This window comes from Petaurus breviceps, unplaced genomic scaffold (assembly GCF_028583685.1).
Source record: "Petaurus breviceps papuanus isolate PSGF00001 unplaced genomic scaffold, PetGlider_PUasm1.0 89693, whole genome shotgun sequence".
Lineage (NCBI taxonomy): Eukaryota > Metazoa > Chordata > Mammalia > Diprotodontia > Petauridae > Petaurus > Petaurus breviceps.
This window is the reverse complement of record NW_027187101.1, coordinates 81,966-94,613: the sequence shown is the minus strand read 5'-3', so window position 1 is coordinate 94,613 and position 12,648 is coordinate 81,966. Positions and strand designations below refer to the sequence as shown.

General features: G+C 56.5%; 1 pseudogene; it reads right to left on the bottom strand.

Annotated features, from left to right (window-relative positions):
* The window catches only part of LOC138176482 (oxysterol-binding protein-related protein 11 pseudogene), a 25,652-nt pseudogene extending 21,596 nt beyond the window's left edge, over positions 1-4,056 (bottom strand).
* Between the last annotated feature and the right edge of the window lie 8,592 nt (positions 4,057-12,648).

Sequence of the window (12,648 nt, the reverse complement as noted above, 5' to 3'; positions counted from 1 at the left end):
GGTGGGGAGAGGGGAAGGTATGTGTGAGGGTGCACATAGGCACTAGGGAAACAGGATGTGACCTTTGGGCTCCCAGATTGCAAGGCAGTCCAAGTACAAAAGTCAACAAAAGCCTTTTAGTTATGGTAGAGATAGATCAGCCATGAACCAGTGGGGAGCCCCCAAGATGGCTGGGCTTGGTCCCATTGAGGCTGAGCTCCCCTCCCCCAACACACACAAACATTCTGGGGCTGGAGGAGGCTGACAGAGGGCCCTCCTCAGAGACCCGAGGGGACTCAGTGTCCTGGTGGGGGCTCCTTGCTGCTGGCTTGCACTCACGATAAGCCTCACAAGCATTCATTGTTCAGAAGTCCCGGGAAGGCCAGGACAGTCACACTGGGGAACTGGAGTGGCACCCCAATTCTTCCCAGCTCCCCACCTTTTGGAAAACCAGGGTCTTGTCCTGTAAAACCACTAACACTTATATTGAACTTCTACTGTACGTCAAGAACAATGCTAAGGCCTTTACAATTATTGTCTCATGTGATCCTCACAGCAACCCTGGGAGGGAGGTGCTGTGATCATTCCCATTTTACAGATAAGGGCACTGAGGAGTCAAGTGACAGGTTGGGCCCTGCCCTCCACAGTCTCCATTCTATAGGGAAGGCACGCTCTGCACAGAGGGGCATGCCCAACTGCTGGCAAGGTAATTTAGGGAAGGGGGGGCACCAGGAGCTGGGAAGGGGGGACACCAGGAGCTGGGAAGGGGGGGGCCCCAGGAGCTGGGGAGGGGGGGGCAATCAGAAGACGCTGAGCTGAGATTCTGAGGGGCGGAGATTGCGCCAGGACTGGCCGGTGGCCCAGACCCAGGGACAAGTCACGCAGGCAGAGACCATGAGGCCAGTCATGGATAGGGAATGCCCCAAGTGAGGACCCCAAGAATGCCTGTTCTGAGCTGGGGCAGGGGCAGGGAGGGCTTGAAGGCTGGTCGGGCTTCTGGCCTCCTCATTCAGCTGCAAGTGCCCTTTCCAAAGGTCTGATTTCTTCAGAGAAAGAGGAAAGCAGCCAAATACTGATAGCAGCTCTTTTCATGGGGCCAAAGAACAGCAAACTGGAAGCAGAGGAATGGCTGAACACGGTCTGGCATAAGAAGGGGATGGAATGTTAAGTCCTCTAAGGAATGAGGAAAGGGGATGGCTTCAGAAAAAACCTAGGGAGACTCATCTGCAAAGTGAGATGTGGAGCCATGAAAACAATGGCCTGGTAACTGACCTGCTGTAAAAAGACTCAGGCCCTCTCCAGAGGGCCAGGATGAAGCTTCTGTTGCCTCCCCACAAACCCAGAGAGTCACCTCTGGGCACAGCCTGGAGTTTATTTCACAGATGAGGCTAAAGGGGGAGGCTGTTTTCTTTGCCTAGACAGGTTTGGAAGAGGTTTTGTTTTTCTGGATTTCTCAGTGGGTGGGAGAAAGGCAGGGAGCAGAGAATGGAGAACTGAAAATAACATAAAAGTTGAATAAAAAAAACAAAGTTGAGATTTCTTAATTGCCAAATCCAGTGGCTTTTCCTGATCCTCATTCTCCCTGCCCTCTCTCCCTAGGACACTGTGGCTTACTTCTTCTCTTGGATCCCACTTCTCTCTAGATTTTCAGGTCACCCTCCCTCCCAGTTCTGCTACCCCTCTGACCACAGCTTTGCAGTCTTCCGGCTTGGATCTTCATCTAGGCAGAGCCCTCTAACTCCAAGTGCTCCCCACCCCCAGGGCTCGGTCTGGGCCCTCTTCCCTCCTCCCTTATCACCTCTATTGTAATGATTTTCAAATCTACTTATCCTGTCCACACCTTTCTGGACCTTAAGTCTGGCATCTCAGACATCTAGAATTGAGTGTCCAACAGACATCTTAAATGGCCACCAGAGGATGCCATAGTGCACAGAGCACCCAGGCTGGAGTTAGGAAGACTCATCTTCCCGACCCAAATCTGGCCTAAGACTCCCTTACTAGGTTAGTGATCCTGGCTGGGCAAGTCACTTTGCCCGGCTTGCCTCAGTTTCCTCATCTGTCAAATGAGCTGAAGAAGTAAATGGAGAACCATTCCAGTATCTTTGTAAGAAAATCCCAAATGGGGTCGCAAAGAGTCAGACATGCCTGAAATGACTGAACAGCAAAAGACGTCTTACGCAACATGTCCAAAGTCCTTCCCCCAGCCCTCCCCCACTCTTCCCAGGCTCTCCCTGCAGGAACCATGGGGCCTTCCCTACACCTCTCACCCCTCCCATCCAAGCGCTTGTCCAAGCCAGTCAATCTCACCTCTCCTAGGCCCCCCTTCTCTGTCTGGTGCAGCCCCTCCCCACCTCACACCTGGACTCCCCCTCCCCCAAGTCCCTTCTCCACGCAGCTGTTAAAGTGATTTTCCTAACGCTCAGGTGCCATCCCATCACTCCTTGCAGCAATCTGTGGCCTCCAAGATCAAATCTAAATCCTCTTTTTGGCATTCCCCTCACAACCAACCCCACCTTTATCCTCTACCTTTCCAGTCTTCTCCTACCTTATCCCCAGTCACTATCCCCCAATCCCACCTGCTAGCATTTGCTCTGGCTGTGCCCCCTACCTGGAATGCCCTCCCTCTCTTCTGTGCCACCACTTTCTCTGTCTTCTGTCAAATCCTAGCTAACTTGCCCCCTTCTACAAGGCTTCCACAGGGCTCCCTTTCTGCCTGTCCTCTGCCTAGCCTCCTTATCCAGCCCACATCCACACTTGCCTTTGTTGTCTTGCCTGTCCCATCCTTGGTAGAATGGGATAGAAAGGGAGCTCCCTGAGAGCAGGGACCACACTCCTGCTTCTCTGTACCCCCAGGCTATAGCCCAGTGCCTGGCCCATAGTAAGTAATGGGGGGGGGGGAGGCCTGCCGGTAGAAACTGGGCTCCAGATGGACCACAAAAGGCAGGGAGCTGGGATGGAAGGCCCAGGGCAGGTCTCAAGAGGATGGGAGAGATGTGGGCATGTTTGGAGGCAGGAACGGGGTGGGGGGGGGAGGGGTGCCGCAGCCCCACTTCATCATGGGAGACTGGGAGGGAGGAGGTTGGGCAAACGACAGATCCCTGAGTGATGAGAGGAGGGGTGAGGGGAGCCTGGGAGCCCTTAGTAACCTGCCTCAACTCGGTGGAGAGTGGGGGCTGGGGGAGCCACTGGGGAGGGGCAGAGGGCCCAGTCAAGGTTACAACAGAAATGGAGAACGGCCACCAGAAGGGCTGCAGAATCTTCTTGATGAGTGATCCACGGCTGAGGCTTGACTGGGTACAAGGATGGGGGCACCAGGGACCCAAGAGAGGGGAAGGCTGAAGGCAGCCCAGAGCCTTGCTTCCACAGGGGCAGTGATTGCTGGCAGAAATGGAAGCTTTCCCCTGCTGCCTTTGGAGATACCAACACAACCCCCCTCCTGTTTCTTTGCTCTTCAAGCTCACAAAGCCCTTCCTTCATAACAATCAATGAAGTCAACAGTCAGAATCATTGTCCTCTTTTAATGGATGGGGAAACTGAGGCCCCAAGAGAAGGGAAGGGCTTTGTCCAGGGTCACACACCAAGATTTTGGCAGAGCTGAGCCTCAAGCCCGGGTACCCTGATTTTAGACCCAAAATTCATTCTAGGGCATCTCACTGACATAAAGAATCCTGAGATCCAGGAGTGACTCCCAGGCCCTACTGACCTACCATGGGTCCTCCATCCCACACATTCTCAGAGTGAGCATCTCCAAGCTGAGCCCAGATGACCAATGGAGACCAACTAAGGGTGCCCCCTACCTGACTGGGCATACAAACTAGCAGCTTTCCAGCCTCTTCTGGCTGGACCTTGGCCAACAGCCTCAGGGCCTCCTCCAAATCAATGGCAGCCCACCAAGATCAGCCCAAGGCCAGGGCAGAACTGGGTAGGGTGAGGAGGGGCCCCCTCACCCATAGCCTCCCATCCAGGCATCGATTCATGCAGACAGGTGAGGTAGGTGTGGGGCTTTCCACCCTCTACCCCTTTGAAATGAGACAGGAGCATGAAGCTGCCAGCCAAGAAGCCCCTCAGCCCTGTCATGCTTGGTCAATAGAGGCTACCCAGGGGGCTGCCCACTGGGCTGCTATTCTGCCAAGGAAGGGGGGCACCATTTAAAGGCAAGTCAGGCCCCAGACAAGCATTCTTAAACAGCCTCTGGCAAGGGAAGAGATTGGTCTTAAGGAGCCTCTGTCCCTCTGGATGGGGCAGATATCAAAGGGACCCCAAGACAGCCCCGGCAGAGGGTATGGGGGGACGGGTACAGGCCTGGGAGGAGGACACAGCCCCTTGTAGCCCCTGGGGACTGCAAGAGGGAGAGGATACACTCCTTCATATGCCCAGGAAGAAAGAGCTTGGGAGAGCCCTCAGTCCAACCAAGAATGTGGGAACCCAAAAGGCTCAGCATTCTCGGGTCAGGCCGGAAATCCGTGGGATCCTGCAGAGAATCCGTGTGCCCTGGCATGCTTCTGGACAACTTGGCCATCTGGAACTGCCCATTGTGAACCCTGACAAGAGCAGTGCCCGCCACCACCCCTCCCTGGATGGCTTCTCAGAGGAGGGCCCCGATCTCTCGGCCCACAGTTCACAAGGAGGACCAAGGATTCCTGAAATGACACCCCCACACTTCCCCCAGGGCCTCCCTCTGCCACCCTTACCAGGGGGCAGGGGCAGGTAGGAGGCACACAGAGCAGACCCTCCCTTGTACCCAGTGACCACACAGGTTCTAATAACGACTGGGCCATCTCACACCCTGGCCCCCCAGCTATCCTCTGCACTGAGGCTGCTCTGAAAGTGGCACTGGTACCCCCTTCCCTGGGCACCATTTCACAGGCTCCCCAAGTTTCTCTGCATTTATCATGGTTATTGTTTCTTAAAGTGCAGTGACACTTCACAGGACCCTTGGAGGCTTGCTTTGTCCCACTGCTCCCCACCCTCTCCGGAAGGGAAGCCCTGCCAGCACAGGGCCAGTCTCTTAGGGTGAGGGCAGAGGCTCGGAGCCAGCACTGGGCAGCCCAGGGACCAAGGAGGGAGTGGGGCCCTGGGACCTCCCAAGGAAGATGCAAGATGAGACCCAGGACAGAGACCCAGGACCCCACTGCCTTCCTGGAACCATGGGGTGGTAAGGATTGGCCAGACTCATGACACCCTGTCATTCGCCTCTTTTCTAGATAAGGAGACTGAGGTTCAGGGAGAGAAAGGGACTTGCTCAAGGCCAGCCAGGAAGTGTACAAGGCAGGATTTCAACCCAGAGCTCTCCTGACTGCAAATGCACAATGATGTAGAAAGCTAAGGCAGCAGGAGGCAGGATGAGCCAGGTGCAGCTGGAGAGCCTAGAGTCCCCAGGTAGAAACCATTTCATCCCTTTGTCAGGTCCAGTGAGGGCCCCACAGAAAGTTGGGCTGGGGCAGAGGAGCTCCTAACTGCAGGGGGGGAAGGGGCCTGGAGGGAGGGGGGCTAGGGGTTGGGGGGGAGGGGGACTGGGGGGCTCTCCCTGGGGGCAGAGTCAAATCCAGCCTCTCTTTTCTTCCTGGTGGTGTGACCTCAGACAAGTTCCTGCCCTTCTGAACCTCCACTCCCCCCACTCTCCAGGAGGACCTTGTACCACCTGCTTTCCAAGCCTGGACTCAAGAAGCCTCTTCCTCTGAGATGTGCCCATGCCCTGGGGGTTGCAAATAGGCCCAGGGAGGGCAGGAGCAGGAGGGAGGAAGGCCCCAGTGAATCCTGCTGCCCCAGGCCCACTCCCCACCTCAGGGTGGGCCCTCTCGGGCCTGCCTGAAGCTGCCACTTGGATACCTGTCCACCCTGAAGAACAGTAGGGTCTCCACTGTTCCTGAACATCCACTGTGGGCCACCCTGGCTCCCCTGCCCATCTTGCAGCCAAAGAGCTACCCCCAGTTCTGAATGCCCACCTAGAGCAGAAAGCCCCTGAGCATGTGGGTGGGGGCAGGAGGACCCTCATACCTTGGATCAGACCTAGAGGTAGCCCCAGGCCTGGGGAGGGACATCCTCCTCCAGGTGTGCGGGACCCCTTCCCTTCCTGCCTCAGCCAAGACTTAATGGGCTCTCAATCACCAGCCTCTTATTGGCTTGGCTATGCACATCTGCTTCTGCTAGAATTGGGCACAGGCCTGTGTGGGCATGTGTGCAAATGGGAGAGGTTCAGAGGTCTGTGAGGCACAAAGGAACCCACAGATCTCCCCCCAGGACAATCCCCTGGGGAGGGAGGAGGAAGGGAGGAGGAGAGAAGGAGAGGGGGAAAGGGGAGGGGGTAGGAGGGGAGGGGGAAGGGGGCAGGAGGGGAGGCGGGGGACATGGTGCGGGGGCAGGAGGAGGGGGGGGGGGGGGGGGGGGGGGGGGGGGGAAAGGGGAGGTCCTGTCCTCAGCCCCACCTCCAGTCCCCCAGTCTGGAGGAGCTAACAGGCCATGGGGCAGCCCCAGAAATTTCCCAGTCTGATCAGTCCCCCCAGAGAGGCCTCATGCACCCCACATCCCCAAACTTGACCTCAGGCTGGGAGTGGGGGGAGTCAGAAAGAGCACAGTGACAGGTGGTCTGGCATGAGAACTGGCCAGTGTTGGAGAGAAGGGGGTGTAAGACAATAGTCAGTCAGTCAGCTGACAACTTTGGGGGGGGGGGCTGAGCCCTGTTCGAGTCCCATGATAATCACCCCATTGTCTGACCCAAAGAAGCCTAGATGGGGACCCAAACAGCTGATGACCTTTGGCCTAGCCTATCAGTCCTCAGGATGTGCACACATGCAGAGACAGACACACATATACATGCACACACACACACACATACACGTGCACACAGAGACACACGTACACACACACATATATACACGTGCACACAGAGACACAGTACACATGTACACGTGCACACACTTATATACACATGCATGTGCATGCACACACATGTACGTAAACATATATACATATGTGCACATGCATATACGTGTGCACACAGACACGGTACACATGCACATGTACATCTATATACACATACAGACACATACACGCATATATACATGTGCACACACAGAAACACATACACATGTACACATTTGCACATGTATACACATACATGTGCACACACACCTTGTTTAAATATGTCTAATTTTCTAGACATTCACTGGAAACCAAGCCCTGGAGCTGGGCTGTGAGCAGACCCCCTCCCCAAACCCCAGCTGGCGGAGGGCACACAGGCTGGGGAGCCCAATGCCACAGGCAGGGTCCAAAGGGATCTCTGAGTGACTCACTCACAGAAGGGCTGTCAGAGCCAACTGTCCAAGTGATCCATCATGACTGATCCCTGCCAGGCTCTTCCAGCCTGGGCCCCAAGCCCTCCACAGGGGGGAGCCCACCTGCCCCTCCTCCTGGGGCCTGCCCTCATGGCTGCAAGATTTTCCTGCCATGCAGCATCCCCTGGCTCCCAGCTCTGCCCCTGGGACCAAGCAGGGCTCGCCCAGCCAGCTATGGGCCAGCTCTCACTCCCCCAGGCTTCTCTCTTCCAGAACAAATGGCCCCATTTCTTCCCCCAGGCCTCCCGAGGCTCACTCCAGGTCTTGCCCTGCCCTGGGTAGTTACCTCACCAGTGTAAACAGTACAGCCTGTCAGTGCCCTCCTTAAATCACAATGCCCACTACTACTGCTGAGCCCCACAATCAACGGGGTCTGATGAAGACAGAGAGAACAAAGGAGGCAGATGTTATTATGAGTCCCACTTTGCAGGTGAGGGGACTGAGGCACACACAGCTTAAGTGCCTTGCCCAGGGTCCCACAGCTAGAAAGTGTCTGAGCCTGGATGGGACCTCCTGACTTGCACTGCTCCCTGTGAAGGAGGCAGAGGCCCTCCTCCAGCCTCCAATGCCTCCCTCATCTTGGCTGCTGCGACTCCCCACAGATCCTGCCTCTCTGGGGGTGGGTCTGAGCGTGGGGCCCGAGGGCCTGGGCCTGGGCACTGTGGGCACTCTGGGGCTAGCCAACTTCAGCGTTCCTGAGGAGAGGCCTCGGCAAGGGCTCTCATGGTGATGGCCAGGCCACTATGGCGGGCTGGGGTCCAGCTCCAAGGACAGCACTTAGCCAGCCAATGGATATTTATTAAGCTAATGCCATGTGCCAGGCACTGTGCCCAGTGCTAATTGGCTGGAGGCCCTGCTGTTGAAGGTCCTTGAGCCCCCAGGAGGGTTCTCAGAAAAGGGAGAGCAGGGCGGGGGACCTGAAAGCTGCCCAGCAGAGAGGAGCCAACCTGGTGGGTGTGCCCCCAAGGCCAGACAAGGTGCACAGGGCAAATGTATGGAGGCAGGTTTGGCCATCAGGACGGACAGAGCTTCCTCAAAGTGAGATGAGCTGCGTGCACAGGAAGTGAGGCCTCCATCACTGGAGGTCTTCAAGCCCAGCTCAAGGAGCACTGGAGTACACTGTGGAAAGGATTCCTGTTTGGGTTTGGGCTGGGCTGGAGCTGACTGTCTCCAGTGTCTTCTCTGCTTTTTGCCTTCTTTCAGGGAGGATACTGAACAACTGAACTTTTCCAGGAGGAGGGAGTATTGTAAAAGCCTGCCAGAGATTGGCTCTGAGTGTCCTTCACCAGGCTGCCTTTCCTCACCTCTCCTGGTCACTGTGGCTGATAGCCGCCAGCCCTCCTATCCTTTCTCATTTTTTTATTTCCTGTGCACTGGGAAGGTCGAGTACCAGGCTTCGTTAAAACTGTGTGTTAAATAAAAGTAAATAGGCCAAGATTGAGGCCCAAAGGACCCAGGCCATTCTTTGAGCCAGCCTACCAAGACTTGCCATGGAAATCACCCTGAGCAGGGCAGGGGAAGGGATTGAGGACAGGATTCCCCAAGGCCTTTCTTCCTGGGGCACAGACTAAAGTCAAAGGAGGACCCAAAAGGAGGCACCAGGAAATAACAAGACTGGACAACCCAAGGCCAGGCCTATCACCCACAGCTGAAGGAGGGGAAAAGGGAGCAAGGGTGAGCAGAAGGGTCCTGCCAATGGACCCGGCCCAGGATGAGCAGAAACCTAGGCTGTGGAGGCCAAGAAGAGGGATGGAGACCAGAGACAAATGCTGGCCACCTAGTGGGTGCCTTGGAGAGGAAGGCCCCTGATGAGGGACCACCCACCCCCCCAACAGCCAAGACCCAGCCAGTCACAGCTGAGCTCTTCAGGGTCTGCATGAGGGGCACTTTGGGGGGCAGGGCAGGGAGGTCTCTCCTCCAACTTCTTCCTGTATAAATCACCCAGGGGGGTGGGAGACCCTTCCCTCTTCCCTCTAAGACTGCTCAAATGTCTCAGGTACTTGCTGGCAGCCTGGGAAGGAGGGTCTGGAGAGACATGAGCCAAAGCTTCATAGTCCCTGGAAGGCTGGGCTAGGGCCACAAGCCATGGTTGTAAATCTGCTCTGTGCCAGGGGGCAGAAAGGTACAGGGCCATGGTGCAGTAAACAGAGGCCTTGGGGTTGGTGGATTGAATACCCCTTGGCAAAGGAAGGAGCTCAAATGGTTTCACTGCAGACATTTTGGCAGAAGGGTGGGGTTGGGACTCGGATGCCAACTCTGACCCATCTACTTGGCAAAAGGACCAGCCCAGAGAACACCTTTTAGAGCCAGACAGACCCCCTACCCAGTCGGGCAGCCCTGTAGACCCCCTGCCCCTGCCTAGCCAGGCAGCCCTACAGACCCCCACTCTCTCTTGCCTTCATTTTTCCTCCCATTACAGGGTGGACAGACAAGAACAGGGCCTCACCAGTTGGCACTTGCCAGAGTCGGCTTTCTGAGAGTCCTTCACAGGCAGACTTTGGTTACCTACTTCCTTGTTGGGAGGTCACTCTCCCCCCCCACTCCCACCCCACATGGCAAGGGCTTCCTGTATGATAGCTGAGACCCAGGGGCTCTAGGCTGGGGACCTGCTGACCTGCACTTGCACCTTCTCCCAAGAAGCCTGACCTGGGGGGGACAGGGTGGGGAAGGAAGACTTCAGTCAGTGCAGGGCTCAGAGGGGCCCAAAGAGGGAAGGAAGGTGTGTCCCTCAGCTGGGACCTGGGGCCCTCTAAGCTCCCCTGTGAGTGGGCCCCATTCCTCCTTAGGACCTGGTTACTTTATTGTTTCTGAGAATATTGCCAGGCTGCTCCCGGTGCCCACTGAGGGGCCCAGCCCTGAGATCATGCCCACAGAAATCACAGGCCTATCCACTTCACAGAGCAATTGTTCTCTGGACATGGCTGCCTTTGATCAGCCGTAGCCACAAAGAGCTATTATTAGCACTAGGGGGGACAATAGAAAGCAAGCCACCTCTGAGGTCAGAGCTGTCTGGGTCCTGACTCAGCAGGAAGACTAGGGCAGCTGGGGGTGGGGAAGGGGTCAAAGAACGCGGGGGAGGAAAGGCAAGGGGCCAGAAATCCCCAGACCATGTGAGAAGTTGGGCCCGTGGCATGCTCTGTGGGAAGCCCCCGCATCTCCCCCACTCAGTACACCAGACTCTCAGGGCTGGAAGGAGCCACAGAGGGGTCTGGTCCAACACAGACCTCAACAATAATCTGCACCACTGATCCCCCAACACGCCAGTCTCTGGAGCCTCAGCCAGCCTCCCCGCTCTGGAGCTGCTTTCCAGTGTTGGCCACTCTGCCCTGTAGGCCAAGCAGAAAAGACCAGTCAGATTTCACCACTCAGTGTTTCTGGACATCAGTCTCTTCTGGGAAGGCTTCGGGCAAAGTCTGTGCACTCAGGGGTGGCCCAAGATGTGGTCCCTAGGCAGTATGACTAGGGTCTTCTCTGCATTCGGAAGAGCAGGCTGAGTCTTGTGCCCAGTGTTGGGCACCTATCTGGCAAAGGGGAACTCTGAGCCCTGCTTGGAGAGAATGCAGCCCCCAGAGAGGATAGAGAGGGCACTGACGTCCCAGCCCCTCAAAAGGCAGCCCCTCCAGACACCCCAAGGAAGGACACAAAGTCAACCCAGGTAGAATCATGGCCTAAATATGAATATGGACTTCACAACAGACAGGCCACTTTCTGCTGGAAAGGCAAAATCTCGGGCCTTTCCCACTGGAAAGCTTGTTCAGCCAGAGCCCCTCGGTTTCTTCTCTGATCTTTCATGAATGGGTTCAAGACATACCAAGATCTAGAAAGGGTTCATGGCAGTCTAGAACTGCCGGCTCTGGGCTCCTCACTAGCCCTGCCTCCAGACTGATGCTGGCTTGTCTGGCTCTATGCAGGCATCTGTGGGCTCTCCTAGCTCCAGGACTCTGGTGTCTGGAGATGTGCCCCCTTAATGAGTGTCCTGGGAGCAGGCATCTCCCGGGGCACCTTCTCAAACCCATCCAGAGAAGGCATCCTGGCCCGTCTTGTTGCCATCATCACTGGAGTGCCCAGTGACTCCCCTGGAGAGCGGCTTCCCAGAAGCCCACAGTGGACCAGGGAATTCAATCAGCCAGCCCCCTCCTTCTCTCTGCTCACAGCTGAAGGGTCCCTAGCCCTATACTCAGGCTCCTGAGTGAAGCTCTTCCATGCTGCTCTGCTCGTGCCCCATCTCCACCTGCCCCTTCATCTTTCTTCTCTGGAAGAAAACCTGCCTGGCACCCCCACCCCACCCCCAAGACCAGGGGATCTGCAGGGAGGGGTCTCTGAAGTGCAGCCACTAGCTGAGCTGGACCTTGCTTTGGCAGCCAGACCTGATGGGGGGAGGGAGTGCCCCGAGGTGGGGGAGGGGGGGTTGGAGGAAGCCAGAGGTGGGGAGAAGAAGGACTTGCAGAGTTCTGAGCATCAGCCTTGGGAGGTGGGGGAAGGGCTGAGTCAGCTCCTGCTTTCCCTGAGACCTCCTAGAACCACCCGCTGAGGCCAGGGCAGGAATCCTCAGATCTCTGGCCGTCTGGAGATGATGTCCATTCCTGGGATCAGCCCAGCCCCCACATCTGTAACTTTCATCCCCCAGAGCCCCCCTGGGTCCCTCATAGAGTCTGAGCCCTCCTTCCCTGGTATGGTCCCCAGTGCTCAGGATGAAAAGAGTAGGCCTGGAGGGCTTCCTTGTGTCAGAAGCCCAGCAGCCTCTGGTATAAGGGATCCCACAGTGACATAGCCCAAGTGGTCATCCTGTCCCCCCACCTTCCTTTCTGGGTTACATACTCCCAACTTCAAGCCTGAGTCTGGCCTCACTTTGAGAGGCTTTGCCCCTCCCCACCACTATGGTTCTCTGCCCTGCCCTGGCTTAAGCCTCTTTCCCTCTAAAGGACAGCCCTCAAGATGCCCAAGCACTGCTTGGGTGCTCCCCCTTGGTCTTCTCCATCCCAAATGTGCCCCGTTCCATCAGCCAGTTTTCACCCAAGCTCTGGGCCCTTAGACATCCTGGCGGCCCTGCTGTGGACCTTCCCCAGCTTGTCTGTGTCCTTCCAGAGCCAAACCCAGGACCCCAGATGTGGCACACAAGGAGAAGGTGTTCCAGGGAGGGGGGTGGGAACAGGCCACATAAAGCAATGACAGAAGGACCTGGAAGGCCATCACAAGTCACCATGGGATTGACTGAAACGCAGAGAATACAAGAGCCAGGCCCTGCCTCTCTCTAGCCTCAGTCTGTGTTCCTGTAAAAGGGGGAGGGGGGGGGGGAAGAATCCTCTGAGGTACCTGCCAGCTCTTCAGCCATGTT